The sequence below is a fragment of the Chiroxiphia lanceolata genome, chromosome 1 (genome assembly GCF_009829145.1).
Source record: "Chiroxiphia lanceolata isolate bChiLan1 chromosome 1, bChiLan1.pri, whole genome shotgun sequence".
Taxonomy (NCBI): domain Eukaryota; kingdom Metazoa; phylum Chordata; class Aves; order Passeriformes; family Pipridae; genus Chiroxiphia; species Chiroxiphia lanceolata.
Genome location: NC_045637.1, coordinates 72,711,022 through 72,724,676, shown reverse-complemented (window position 1 = coordinate 72,724,676; position 13,655 = coordinate 72,711,022). Strand labels below are relative to the sequence as shown.

At 39.8% G+C, this 13,655-nt stretch overlaps 1 protein-coding gene across 1 annotated transcript in view; it reads left to right on the top strand.

Annotated features, from left to right (window-relative positions):
• MED10 (mediator complex subunit 10) overlaps nucleotides 1-13,161 on the top strand; it is a 36,439-nt gene extending 23,278 nt beyond the window's left edge. The window contains exon 5 of the mRNA XM_032710795.1: nucleotides 13,056-13,161. The gene's annotated coding sequence lies outside the window, so the exon portion shown is untranslated. The remainder of the gene's footprint in view (nucleotides 1-13,055) is intronic.
• Nucleotides 13,162-13,655: the final 494 nt, after the last annotated feature.

Here is a 13,655-nt window from a genome sequence, read left to right as displayed (position 1 = left end):
CTCACTTTCCTCCACTTCTGAAATCATGGTGGATATAGGATATAGTCAAAGAACAGAATCATAGAATGGTTTAGGTTGGAAGGGACCTTTAAAGCTCAACCAGTTCAACACTCCTGCAATAAGCAGGGATACCTTCCACTATAGCAGGTTGCTCAGAGCCCCATCCAATCTGACCTTGGCTGTTTCCAGGGATAGGGCATCTACCATCTCTCTGGGTAACCTGTTCCAGTGCCTCATTACCCTTATTGTAAAAAATTTCTAAATCTACCCTCTTTTATAGAATCATAGAATATGCTGAGTTGAATCCAACTCCTTGAACCCTTCAAATTTAAGACATTCAGGTTTAAATGTGAGTACTGAGACAGAAACAAATAAGTTTAAAAAATGTTCAGATTTGCAATTGATCCAGATACAAAATATAGTTTAATAGCATTACCCCTTGTCCTATTGCTACATTCCCTTGTAAAAAGCCTGTCCCCTACTTTCTTAGAGGCCCCTTTTAAGTACTGAAAAGCTGCTCTGAGGTCTCCCTGAAGCCTTCTTTCTGCAGCCTGAACAACTCCAACTCTCTCAGCCTGTCTTCATAGAAGAGGTGCTCCAGTCCTCTGCTTGTCTTCATGTTCTTATCATCACAGCCCTGCACTTTCCGCACTAGCCTTCAAGAAATGATTAGTTTCTGCACACATCATCTACTGAAACAACTTTCAAACAAAACTGCTTTTGAATCAATGGCTGCACTGACTTATCAAACCCCAAGTTTACCTTTAGAAAATTGCAGAATTCTATGACATTCCTCTACTTTTAATTTAGTGCCTTCAACAAGTGGAAAGTACTTCACCACAGACTATAAGGGAGTCAGGATGCTCTGCCTTGATGAGCTTCTGGTTGTTGAAGTGGTCTCTTTGATAACTCAAGTCTTTCATCCTGTCTTTCTTTGCCAGGCTTCCACAGGGAGGGAAATATTGAGGCTTTGTAAGTCTGTGAGGAAGAGGGAGAAAGCTACTTTTCTTCTGCAGGATGTTTGTTTCTTCTTTGAGGGTCAATGTCTATTTTTGTAAAGTAGTAATACTCCTGTGCAAATGGTGTTAGAAATGTAACTTTTCACTTCAATGCTGCAGTATACCAACTCCCCTTCTTAACCTTCAAAAATGGGCTTAGAGTACTCTTACCTTGCAACACTTCTTTTCAGCATGAGCTCTATTCGTGGCAGACTGCCTTATCTCAGGGTTGTAAATTATGTTCTGTGCTCTCTCTTCATGCCTTTGCAAGCAACCTCTCCCAGGCCTTGACCTCAGCTTCAAGACAGCATTTTAACTCGGGGGCAGCTGATACAGTCAGCTTCAGTCTTCCCGACTGTTTTCAGACTGCTTACAACTGGATTGCCTGGGAAGCTTGGACAGGAAAACCACCTATGCTGATTTGGACTGGGGTAGAGTTGATTTTCTTCACAGTGGCTGGTATGGGGCTGTGCTTTGGTGTTGTGCTGAACACAGGGTTGATAATATAGAGATGTTTTTGTTACTGCTGAGCAGTGCTTACACAGAACCAAGGCCTTTTTCCCGTCTTGTATTGCCACACAGGTGAGGAGAGTGGGGATGCATGGGAGACTGGGAGGAGACACAGCCAGAATAGCTGACCCCAACTGACCAAAGGGATATTCCATTCCGTGTGCCATCATGCTCAGTATATAAAGCAAGGGCAAGAAGGAGGAATGGAGAGATGTTTGGAGTGATGGCATCTGTCTTCACAAGTCACTATTTATGCATTGACACCCTGCTTTCCTAGGGATGGTTGAATGCTTATCTGTCCATGGGAAGGGGTGAATGAATTCCTTGTTTTGCTTTGCTTATGTGTGTGGTTTTTACTTTACCTGTTAAACTGTTTTTATCTCAACCCATGAATTTTCTTACTTTTGCCCTTTCAGTTCTCTCCCTGATCTTGCTGATGGGGAAGTGAGCAAGTGGATGTATGGTACTTGGTTGCTGACTGGGGTTAAAACCACGATACTATCCTAACACTGTAAAAAATACTGTTTGTAAGGGAATTCTCTGCTCCAACCTTCTGGTTGAAACAGGGCTGTGGCTGCAGCATATTAGATCAGTCATGTTTATGTTTAAGAAGTCTTGAAAATCTCCAAAATCATAGATTCCAGCTGTCCCACGAATAACCTGTTTCTGTGCTGCACTACCTTCTTGGTGAATATATCTTTTTCTAATATCCACCTTAAGCTTCCCAAGCTGCAACTCAAGTCCATCACCAGCTTCTGCAAAGATGAGTGAGGCCCATCAGCTTTTAGCTGCAGTTTATACAGCTCTACACTGATGCTAGATCACCTCTTTGCAAGACCAGCTCCTCTGATCACCTCTTCACAAGACCGAAGTCTAGCTCCTCACACACATTCTGAGTCCCAAACTATCTTAGCTGTTCTCTGCTGGACCCTTTCCAGTTTCTCCATGGTCCTATTTAATTCAAGGACCCATATTTGCACATTGATGGGGATTCATCAATATTACTGAGTAAAGGCAGCTAAGAACTTCCCTCAGACTGCTTGCCATCATCTTAATGTGGCACAGTCCATAATCTGCTTTATTTACAACAGCACCACACTGTCAGCTTGTATTCGGCCTGCCATTCCCTACTGTTTCCCCACTCTCTTCAGCAGGACAGCTGTTCATGCAGTCAATTTCAATGCTGATTCAGTATTTTGCACTTCTTATTGAACTTCATGTCTCTGTTCTCCCTAATGATTAGTTCGGTGTTGAGTTGCTAGACATTTATCACAGTCAGCAAAAATCTGCTTTTATAAAAATATCTGACGACTTGCTGAACACATTCACTTTATTATACCCTCTTTTATGACATGCATACAAGCATCTTCAGCTTTCTGGACTTCTAGCAATAAAGCTTTTGAGGTGCTAATAGAAGTTCATGACTTGTCCTATTGGTTTGCACCTAAGACACCCTGGACAACCCTACTTCTATATTCTGCCAGAATAAATCCTGTGTACAATCACACCATTATTTGTATTGAGCTAGTTCAAATCTGTGTTCCTGGGAGTCTCTTCCCTAGTTTATTTTATTCACTTGAAACACAACGTTTCTGTTCATTTCAAACACCAATGGCCTAAGCAGAAAAAACTGTGATGTACTGTACCTGTACTGATGTGTTTCCAAAGAACCAACTAAACAGCTCCCTATTGACCCTTGTAGACAGCAGCAGTTTTCTGATGGTTATCACAGACTTTCTGTCCTTTGATCAAAGTGTGTCTTCATAGCACAACTGCATTTTAAACACATCAAGTTTATTTTGAGCCCCATCTGCTACTTGGTTGGTTGTGTCTGTAGGGGCCACAGAAGTGGCTCCCTGTGACAATTAAGGAATATCTTCTCTGTTCTGTTTAGCAGATGGTCATATAAGTGTCAAAAGTTTTCCTAAAGTAATGTCACATAAACCATTCAGTTCATATAGTGAACTGTTATGAAAGTTTTCATTTAGTAGAGATGCACAAACCCTGCTCTTCAGAAGTCCAACAATGATGCAAAGATTCTGGTTTGTAAAAGCAATTGTGAGTGTAAATACATTATCAAACTCTGTGACTATTTAATGAATTGCAACTATTTAGCACTGGTATAAACAGAAAACAGGTGTTCTCTGCTGCTCAGACTTCATTTCCCACTTTCCTGATTTCTGTTTTATTTGCTTAATGATTGTTATAATGGCTGCCACCAACCGCTGCCACTTCAGTGTGCTAACCGTGACTCACAGAAGTGCCTCATAAATTACATCAATGGGAAAGCAGATGAGCACATGAAGAGGAGGTGCAAAACTCATTAGTCATGCAGTCTCCTTTTCTAGGGACTAAATTGCCTGACAGAAAAGCATTGTGAGTGCCTCGTGCATCTGTCAAGTCCACCAGATGCCAATCTTACTCTTGCAGTTTTAGTGAAAGCTATGAATCGATATGCATTATTCAGTATTGTAAAACAGGACCTTAATTAAGCAGCCAACTAAAGCAGAAGGAAAAAGGTAATCACCCAATACACAGTGAGTTTATTCAAAGGGAATAACATAAATTTTGCGACTTGAAGCAATATCTAGATCATAGTCCCTTTATTTCTTTCTCATATATTATCTTGCATAGTGATTCAGCTGAGGACAGGTATTTAGAACAACAGAGCAAAATGAAGAATCTGTGAGCTAGACACTGATTTTGATCAATCTGCATGAAATAAAGTGCATCAGTGTACTAGATCAAAATCAGAAAAGTACACAGCATTGCACCCTGTCTGTATTGTTAGGGATGAGCCAGCATCTTCATTATAATCTGTGTGATTTCAGGGATTTATAGCATACCTAAGGCTGAAACTGTATAAGACTTTCATAGAGCTTTCCAGGATTTTTTTCTTCATTTATTTTCACAGAAGGGACCCTAGTACATTTACACAGGAGCACAGCACATGAAACAAAAAGTACATTTTTTTATCTTAGCAGCTGCAAAGCTATTTTCTGTGTGAAAGAGCTAGACAGCAGAAAGGACTGCAATCTACTACAACCGTTCTCATAAACTGATCTGTTGGTCAGATCAGGCTACCATTTAGTAAACAAGTAAAAATGAAACTTGAAGTCTTTACCAACACTGTCAACACTAGCAGGTGTCAAAGTGAATCTACACTATTGCTTAGTCAGGAAAAAAGAACTTAGGAGGCCACTTATAAGCACCTTAAGAAGTAAAATAATGACTGTGAAGGCTTTAAAGTAACAGTAGATAGGGAACAGAAAAAATGTCACAAACAGAAGAGCTGAGCCCCATAGAATCATAGAATCAGCTGGGTTGGAAGGGACCTCCGAGATCATCAAGTCCAACCCTTGATCCACTACTGCCGTGGTTCCTAGACATGGCCCTAATTGCCACATCCAGTCTCACCTTAAACACCTCCAGGGACAGAGAATCCACCACTTCCCTGGGCAGCCCATTCCAATACCTGATTACCCTCTCTGTAAAGAATTTCTTCCTAATATCTAACCTAAACCTCCCCTGGCACAGCTTAAGACCATGCCCTCTTGTCTTACTGATAGTTGCCTGGTAGAAGAGACCAACCCCCACCAGGCTACAACCTCCTTTCAGGGAGTTGTAGAGAGTGATGAGGTCTCCCCTGAGCCTCCTCTTCTCCAGGCTGAACAACCCCACCTCCCTCAGCTTCTCCTCATAGGACTTGTGCTCAAGTCCCTTCACCAGCCTTGTTGTTCTTCTCTGGACCTGCTTCAGCACCTCAATATCCTTCCTGAACAGTACTTCAGGTGTGGCCTCACCAGCGCTGAGTACAGGGGAAGAATCACTTCCCTGGGCCTGTTGGCCACACTGTTCCTGATCCAGGCCAGGATGCCATTGGCCTTCTTGGCCACCTGGGCACACTGCTGGCTCATGTTCAGCTTCCTGTCAATCCAAACTCCCAGGTCCCTTTCTGCCTGGTTGCTCTCCAGCCACTCTGTCCCCAGCCTGTAGCGCTGTATGGGGTTGTTGTGGCTGAAGTGGAGGACCTGGCACTTGGCCTTGTTGAACCTCATCCCATTGGAATCAGCCCAACTCTCCAGCCTGTCCAGGTCCCTCTGCAGAGCCCTCTTGCCTTCCAGCTGATTGACACTCCCCCCCAGCTTAGTGTCAGCTGCAAATTTGCTGATGATGGACTCAATCCCTTCATCTAAATGATCAACAAAGATACTAAACAGAACTGGGCCCAGCACTGATCCCTGGGGGACACCACTAGTGACCGGCCACCAACTGGATGCAGCACCATTCACCACCACCCTCTGGGCCTGGCCCTCCAGCCAGTTCCTACCCAGCAGAGAGTGCCCCTGTCCAAGCTGTGGGCTGCCAGCTTTTTCAGGAGAATGTTGTGGGAGACAGTGTCAAAGGCTTTGCTGAAGTCCAGATAGACCACATCCACAGCCTTCCTCTCATCCACCAGCCATGAGCAGGTGTGAGACAGGGGTCTGTCTCTTCTGAAGCTAGATCTCTGAACAGAGTGCAGTACAGGTTTTTGATCCCCGGAAAAGAGTAAAAAATATGACATTTTTCTATATGAGGATGTATTGAGTCAGAATAATGTCTAATATGTCCAAATGCTCTTATAGCCTAATACAAACCGGCTTCTCCTTCTCCCAGCACTTGTCTGCATGCAGGACAAACACAAATATAAACCAGCCAAATCAGGTGACAGCAGAAGGTCCCTACAGCTGCTTCAAGAATTCTCTGGTTCCAATTTATCCAGATATCTGACCCTGTTTTGTAGCTGACAAATTTGTCTTGTTTACAGCTAACAGAGATTTGTCAGTATTTCTTGGCATTAGAGCCGGTATACCCAAAAGGACAAAGCCATTTGAGTCCACTTTTAAGTATGTGTTGTTCAGGTGAAGCTCTAACAAGGTCTAATGGACTGCAGCACTTAGGCAGAAGAAGAAAAAAGGGACATAATCAATAAATGGTGTTTGTTTCTTGGTATCTTTTGACTCCACAGTCTTCACTTTACTTTGTTTTTGTCTGTTGTGCACTAATACACTCTTAAATTTGTTTCTGTAACTCAAGAACAAATGTGCATAGAAACTTTTGTAGGTCAAGATGCCCCTGTATAAACCAGCCTTCTCTTACATTCATTCCAATTTTTTTTCCAGTGAGGATAGCAATTTTTCTCAAAAAATTTGTCATGATGCTACTCCTCAGTGTAAGAAATGCATCTAAAAAAATTCAGCAGCTGAACTGCACACATCTGATTGTACCATTAGGAACTCTCAAGAGAAATGCACCAATGAAACAGACCATTGCACAAGGTAATCTTACTATCACAATAATACTGATAATAAGGAAAATACTGTTAATGAGCAGTGTGGAGTTCCTTATTAATACTCAGCAAAAAAAATGCATATTCTGCATACTTTATGAGACTGCATTTGCCAAATTGATAAATTGACTGCTTTGTGTGCCACAACAATTAATAATATACAGATTTACAACTGCCATATTTAGGAGCTAAACATGTAAACTAAACTTAGCTTCCAGCTAAAATGCTTTCTTGGTAGGTGGGGTGTGTTGCTGTGAAAATGTTCACATTATATGTTGTTTACAGCCCTTATATGAAAAATACTCTTCCTTGTGGTAACTGAAGCTTGTAAGGAATTTTCAATGACTAAGGCACGCTGAAGAAGGAGCATTGCTGTGAATGGATAAATCCCTGCCTTCAAAACATTAAACAATATGAAAGCTTGATGAGTACACACCAGTACACTGCCAGTCATGGTGAGGAGCGGATAAGACCCTGCCTGTGTTGCAGGCTACAAATAAGTACTATTGCAGCCCCTCTCTTGTGCTTTATTGAGCACTGTCCCTCTGAGGCTGGAGCCTGGAAGCAGCTGGCCAGTCCTTTCCCTTAAGGCATTTGTTAGGTGTAAAATCATCTCCTCTGAGTAATTTTATCAAGAGACTGTGTCCAGTTTTGGCACTCCACTACTATTTATGTTGCCTTTAAGAGGTAAGAATAAGACAAGGATCTTGTTGCTTTCTTCAACTACTCCAAGTGAAGGTTTAGAAAAAATGGAGACAGATGCTTCTTAGGGATAAAAATTATAGGGTGAGAGGAAATGGACACACATCGCAAAGTGTGAAATTCTAATTAATTATTAGGGGACAAAAATTACAATTAATGAGACTGCTGAGAGAATTCATTAAATTTCAAGGTTCAGAATTATTTAAAACTTAACTGGTCAATGCCCTGAATAATGGGATTTAATTTGATTCTACTTTGAGGCAGAGTTTGGGCCAGACCATCCTTATTGGTCCCTTTCAACCTATAAAATTCTATAATCCTACGATCCTGATGATGCCTGCAGAAAAAAATAAAATCCTTTCTCACCTCAGTGTGGACAGACTATTTAGAATCAATTTTTTAAAAACAGTAGGTTAAATTCTCCAGTGATATGGCTGCATCAGCGAATGGAATTGTATTGAATGTTCCTGAATTCTCTGTAAATCAAGTATCAGTTTTAAAAGCAGATAAATATTATGTTGGAAGAATATCTGTCTAGGACAGTATGACATGCCACAGTTCCTTGTTTAAGCCCTAGATGTATTTACTGGATTTTTTGGCCAACCAAGGTTTAAATGTATGGGAAAGTTGTGTTTAACCTCCTTTTGAATATAATTTCTTATGTTGTTGCAGTAAGTCTGGATTGCAATATCTCAGAAAATGCCTTCAGAATTCAGGATGCATGAAAATCTAATCTTCAACTCAGCCTGAAGCTCTGAAACAATAATATGCACATTTTTATCTCCATTGTTCCTCCAATAATTTGTGGTGAATGTAATTGGACTGAGTCTCTCATAATAATGTGAACAGATGTCTTGACTTGTAATATATTGTTCCATATTAGATGCTATTTTTATTACCATTGAAATGTGCCTTTATTGCACATCTCCTTCCTATGAACTATGAAATGATTTAGAAGTCTAGGAGCAGTCTCTAACAGATAAAACAGATACAGATGGGAAACAGAAAAATTTTGTATCATCGGTCAGAGAGAAAAGCCATAACTTTATGAATGAAGTATTTTACACTGGGGAGTGAAGATATCGATTCAACATTTCTTGGCCTTTCCTATTGCAAAATTAACAGCATTAATTATTATGAGATTAAACAGCCAAACCAACAAGGGTTATTACTGTCCACTGGGTATTTCCCATGAATGATTTTTGTCTTGACAAAAAATCCATTGTCTATCATAGAAGCTTTAGTGAAAAGAACCAGACAAACAGTCATTTAAAATGTTTAATAAGTCTTGAACACATACCTAAATAAATTCAATATTTCTTGTATCAAGGAGAGGAATATCTTAGTCTGTTTTAGAAGGTCTTGGCAAAAGAGATGTGGAAAGAAGTAACTTCAGACTCTGCCTTCTACAGTTATGCATAGATTTACCTAAAGCAGGCAGGATTTGGTACCTGCTCCCCACTAGATAATGTCATAATTGCTATTCATCGCAGTGTAATTAATGCTTCCACTTGACAGGTCCACAGAGGCGTTCTACAGGCATTCCGTATCAGGCAAAATGAGAACTCTGATGTAGACATATCACAGAATCACAGAATAGAATGTGCTGAGTTGCAAGGGATCCATCAGGATCACTTAGTCCAACTCCTGGCCCTGCACAGGACACCCCAAGAATCACACCTCGTGCTTGAGAGCATTGTCCAAATGTAGATTCTCCCCAAAGCAACACTGCCTCAGTGCTCAGCTGAATGCACTCCTTAGCTGTCCATAGCACTGCCGAGAACCAATGCACTCTTCATGTCTATGAAGAGCACCACTGTACATCATTCCAGGGCATTGAGCAAATTATGCCTTGAAATGCACTGCGAGAGAAGGGATTTACTGGCATGCAGTGAGCTCTTGCCAGAGGGAAATCATGAAACCATTATTAGATTTTTCATAGGTATTTAGGTATTGTTTTCAGGGAGATAAGAAATTCAATTTAATGACTGAAATCACTTGCCCAATACGTGCAGTACAGTAGAACTAGGTAAAGGTTTATCTCCTGCTGTGGCAGCTCAGTGAATCAGAACAGTCAATCTCCCTGCTCTCCATTGTCGTACCTACATCCCCAAAGGCATCACGACAAATTGACATGGAAGAGATTGGGGCAATTTGGAAGGAGATGGAGAGGGCTAGAAGAACAGTTGTTTGGGCAAGGTACCAGAACCACTGTAAGCAAGACAATGAATGGTGCTGATCCTGAAAAAGCACCATGAGTTGCATGTAGAGGGCCACCACCAGAGCTCAGGGCAGGTAAAATGTCTACGAAGAATGATGGACCCTCTGCTTCTTCTCATTTTACCTGCAATCTGGAAAACTATTAGTACTTCTTGTTTCAGAAGCAGGTTAATCAAAAATATGTCACAAGTATGTGATTCACATGGTTATTTTGAAAATGTACTGACTAGAGTTTGGTCAATGCTTTGAATCTGTGCAGTCAACAATTTCTCTTTGATCCATTAATACTACAATTTAGTGGGAACAAGGAAGAAACATCTTGAGTAACATTGCCTGAGAGCTGGCAGAAGCACTCATTGGTATCTATGAACAGATGGCAAGCTCAATAAATAATATTAAAGCCAATTCAAGAGAATGCAAGATTTTTAGGATGAGGATGTTACGCTCTCCTGCCCTTTTTCCAGCTTTGCTTTTTTGACTCTCTCTTCCTTCCTTTGCTTTCATTTTCTTTCCCTCATGCTAATTTCATTTGTTTAGTTTTTATATTTTTCTCTCCTCAGGTTCTTTTTCTTTTGCATATTTTTCCTTTTGGATGGAGGCAGGGGGAGGATGGAACTTGTTATAAATAAGGGAAAGACGCAATAAGGATGGTGGCAGATAGCACATGCTTAGAGAATACTCTTATCTGTCCTCAAATGAGAGTTGCCTATTTTAAAAAAACTTTTAGAATGCTATCTGACTGAGTGGTGAGTAAAAATTATAGTGAGGCACTATGGCTGTTCACAAACAACTACTATTCACATTTTGGCACACCAGGAGTCTTTCCAAGTTGCCCCTGCAGATGTTTATTTTCTCCTGACCTGCATCAGAAGTGATGCTAAGGAAGTGAACTCCTTAGCATACTAAAGAAAATGGAGTTGTATTAGATGTTCTGCCTCTCTTCTGTTACAGTGCCAGTTGCAATGCACCCTCATGAACTGAACCTATAAATTGCTCTTAATGATTTTGTTGCCGCATGCCATTTTTGGGTCTGTTGCGCTTCATATACTTAAGGGTGCAGTTTTATCAGCACAAAATGCTCAGAGCAACAGAGTCTAGTCACCTAAGCTTAAATTTCTAAACTGGTCTGTAGTAACATAAAGACTGCAACTGATACCCTGTCACATATAAGATCTTTGGTAGGACCTTTTCTTGGTTATACTGGCAAGCTATGAGCAAAATCTGGTTGGAGGGGACTCAGTAAACAGTGTGATGCTAAGTACAAAAGGAGAAACAAAAATACTGCCAGCTCCTGTAAGTTCTGTATGGATCACAGACATTTTGGATGGAGCTGATACCAGTTCTTTGTGGAAAAAAATCAGTCTTTCATAGAGGTCAGCCCTGATTTGCAGTTTTCTCTTAGCGGAGCTTTCCTTCTCCCCTGAGTGGGGAACACTCACACTTTTGCTTGTGAAAAGGAAGGTAATCAGGGATACAACAGTCTGATCTCAGGATACTACTGGGCTTTAGAACGAGTTTTTTTCTAGAAAACTTTTTGTCTAAGAAAGCATTTCACTGCCTATTATTTTACTCAGACCAACTCAGCTATCTTATTTTAAGGCATATATCCAAATATTCATGAAAGAGAGGAAGGAAAAGCTGTTTTTTCATTTACATGATTGGAAAGTTATTCTGAACTGGAGGCCTGAAGGAGGAAGCCATCGTGCAATCTTCCCCTACCTAAGGAGATGGCATGGAGTATGGAACTAGGCTCTTCCTAGAGTGCCCACAGACAGATTATCAGTCACAAATTGCAACAGGAAGCATTTGGGTTGGACATAGGGAAGAAAATCTTCAAAGGGAGTCCAGCTTAGCCTGCGATGAGATTGTCCAGGGAAGTAACACTGTCTTCATCCTTAGATGTATTCTAAATTCACTAGCAGAAGCTGAATAACCCAATGGACTTGATGATCTTGGAGGTCTTTTCCAACCCGGTTGATTCCATGATTCTGTGATTTAGCTTTGAAGTTACTTCTGCTTAGAGGTCCCTCCTCATCCAAACTTTTACAATTCTATTTAATACAACAAGAAGAAGAAGAGAGGGTTAAATTGGGTTTGCCCAGTTATCCTTGTCTTTTAGTCTGAAAGAAACTAGAGAATGACAATAGATTGGAAAGCATGCAGCATGATTTGCCAAGTTTAGTTTAGCATATGAAGAGGAACAACATCTCACACCAGGAAAAGAATAGACACTCCAAATGATTGTTAAGCAACACAATACTCTACGTGCTATGTTGTTTGGCTGTCCTTGTTACCAAGTATTGACATCCTGGAGAGACTTGAAAGCAAAAAAGTCAAAATGATCTCGACTCTGAGAAGATACATGACAAAATAAAGCAATAACAGCCTATATCTTTTATTTAAAAGCCATGACTTTATTCTGCGAATAGTTGAAACACATTAACACAAAACAAAAGAGAAACATTAACAAGGATAAAGAAGATGAAATCAAAACAAAATAGAAACATTAACAAGGATAAAGAAGATGAAATCACAACAAAAGAAGATAAATTTAGTTTTCAGTGCAGAAAACCTTTCTAGCAGTGAGATATAGTATTGGCTGCCATATTTTAGCTCTGTCAGAATTTGAATAAGTATATAACCAGAGTTGCTTTTCTCATTGGAAGGGGCCTAGAACCATTTAACTGCTTTCTAAAACTAGATTCAATTAGCCAAATTGATTTTTAGTGCACTCTTTTCAAGCAATGAACTGCAAAATATTCAATATTCCATCTCCTTTAATAGGGGTCTGTGTGTACTCTTTTGCTTCTTCAAAAATAACAGAATTACTTTATGAAAAGAGAATGCCTGAGCTTAGTCATAGTAATATTTTTTTTCTCAGAAAGCAAAATAAAAACATTTAGAATAATAAATAGAAAAAAAAGGAAATATAATCTGGAATTTCTCTGTTCATCGTTGAATGCTAAAAATCATAAATAAATAATGGGTAACTGATGATAAAATCTTCTACCACGTATAGAGAAGTTACTAGGAACTATTTCAAGCTGAACAATCATAAATTTGTCAGAAATATTTAGGCATATAATTAAAAAAACCACCAAAAACCTCACCTGATTTTTACTTAATTTGACAATAATATTATCTGACTTGTCTGTTCCCAATAATTTTTGAAGATGTGTAAAAGTTCATAAAGTTTTAAAGGCTGGGGGGGTGTTACATTGGGTGGGTGAAGCCATACTATTTTTTTTCTTGAATCAACTTTAACTACTTTAATGTTGTTACCTCGTTGTTCGTAGGAAAAAGCTTTTAACCTCTGACCAACCATCCTAAACCTACATGGGAACTGGATGTGTTCAGCATTTCCCAGGATCAAATCATATGGTGAAGTCCTTATGCTTTTCTAATTCTCTGTCTCATTACATGAACAGGGGGAAAATATTGCATGCTTTTAAGAATTATCAATAAATCTAATCTATATTATATACTACTAAGGTTTGAATGCACATTATCCCATAAGAATAAACAAAAAAGTGCTTTTACCTTGCATACAGAATTTACTTCCTATGTATTACTGCTGTTTTAGTCTTTCTGACTCCTCAGGAATCTCTGCTACCTTACCAGAGAGACTGCATTATTCTGTCCTTCTTTTGATCTTTGAAAATGGGAAGTAAATACTCTATTAAGCTTACAAAAAAAAAAAAAGGCTGAATTATTCCCTTTTTAACATGCAGACTACAAGATAAACAAACAAGGACACAATTACTGTAGAAATGTGTCCTGACAAGAATGTTAACCAATGCAATCTTGGAGTATTAATGATGTTCTGTGTGCATGTGCACATATTCCTGTGTGATATGAAAAGCCACAGGTGTATTTTTGAAATCTGCATTCTTGTT